The sequence below is a fragment of the Phaenicophaeus curvirostris genome, unplaced genomic scaffold, assembly GCF_032191515.1.
Source record: "Phaenicophaeus curvirostris isolate KB17595 unplaced genomic scaffold, BPBGC_Pcur_1.0 scaffold_492, whole genome shotgun sequence".
In the NCBI taxonomy this organism is placed as follows: Eukaryota; Metazoa; Chordata; class Aves; order Cuculiformes; family Cuculidae; genus Phaenicophaeus; species Phaenicophaeus curvirostris.
The window spans coordinates 1-1,912 of NW_027207064.1; positions in this window are offsets into that span (position 1 = coordinate 1).

The following is a 1,912-nucleotide window of genomic DNA, read 5'->3' on the forward strand; positions in this document are numbered from 1 at the left end:
GGTGGAGGGGAGGAGGGGGCGTGGTCAGCGCGGAGGGGACTGCTCGTCACGTGACAGCGAGGGGGCGGGGCCAGGCGCGGCGCCAGAAAGCCCCGTCACGTGACTGAGGGGAAGCGGGGAGGGGGCGTGGCCACGCCCCCTCCCCGCTTCCCCTCAGTCACGTGACGGGAAGCGGAAGCGGCGTTACCGGAAGCGGCGGTCACGTGGGGCGGCAATGGCGGCGCCGGCGCTGCGGCGTGAACGAGGCCTTTGCCGAGCGTTACGGGCGGTACCGGCGGCCGAGAGGGAGCTGCAGCGGCGTGAGCTGGGGGGGGGGGCACCGGGACACGGGGACACCGGCTTCTGGGGGTGGGGGTGGGGACCGGGATGTGGGGGGGGGGGGGACACCGGGATCTGGGGGAGGGGGGACAACGGGATGGGGGGGGGGGGGCACTGGGAGGGGGGGGGACACTGGGATCTGAGGGGGACACTGGGATCGGGGGGACACTGGGATTGGGGGACACTGGGAGCTGGGGGACACTGGATTGGGGGACACTGGGATTGGGGGGGACACTGGGATCTGAGGGGGACACTGGGATTGGGGGGACACTGGGATCTGAGGGGGACACTGGGATTGGGGGGGACACTGGGATCGGGGGGGACACTGGGATCGGGGGGGACACTGGGATTGGGGGACACTGGGATTGGGGGACACTGGGATCTGAGGGGGACACTGGGATGGGGGGGACACTGGGATCTGAGGGGGACACTGGGATGGAGGGGACACTGGGATCTGAGGGGGACACTGGGATTGGGGGGGACACTGGATCTGAGGGGGGACACTGGGATTGGGGGACACTGGGATCTGAGGGGGACACTGGGATCTGAGGGGGACACTGGAATCGGGGGGGACACTGGGATCTGAGGGGGACACTGGGATGGGGCGGGGACACTGGGATGGGGGGGACACTGGGATCTGGGGGGGACACTGGGTATCTGAGGGGGACACTGGGATGGGGGGGACACTGGGATCTGGGGGGGACACTGGGATTGGGGGGACACTGGGATCTGAGGGGACACTGGGATTGGGGGGACACTGGGATCTGAGGGGGACACTGGGATCGGGGGACACTGGATCAGGGTGACACTGGGATCGGGGGGGACACTGGGATCGGGGGTGACAGTGGGATTGAGGGGGACACTGGGATCTGAAGGGGACACTGGGATTGGGGGGGGCACTGGGATTGGGGGGACACTGGGATCGGGGGACACTGGGATTGGGGGGACACGGGATCGGGGGGGGGCACTGGGATGGGGGGACACTGGGATCGGGGGGGGGACACTGGGATCTGAGGGGGACACTGGGAGCTGGGGGGACACTGGGATCGGGGGGGGGACACTGGGATCTGAGGGGGACACTGGGATGGGGGGGACACTGGGATGGGGGGACACTGGGATTGGGGGGGACACTGGGATTGGGGGGGGGACACTGGGATTGGGGGGGACACTGGGATCGGGGGGGACACTGGGATTGGGGGACACTGGCATCTGAGGGGGACACTGGGATGGGGGGGACACTGGATCTGGGGGGGGACACTGGGATGGGGGGGACACTGGGATTGGGGGACACTGGGATTGGGGGGACACTGGGAGCTGGGAGGGGGATACTGGGATTGGGGGGGGACACTGGGATGGGGGGGGACACTGGGATCTGAGGGGGGGGCACTGGGACCTGGGGGGACACTGGGATTGGGGGGACGCTGGGATCTGAGGGGGATACTGGGACCAGGATTGGTGGGGGGGGGACACTGGGATTCGGGGATGTGGGGACACACGGGGGGGGGGTCCCGGGGGGGTGTGGGTTTTGGGGTGCCCCCCCCCTCACTCTGTGCCCCCCCCCCCCCAGTGCAGGCTCGCTACGGGGACCCCGGCA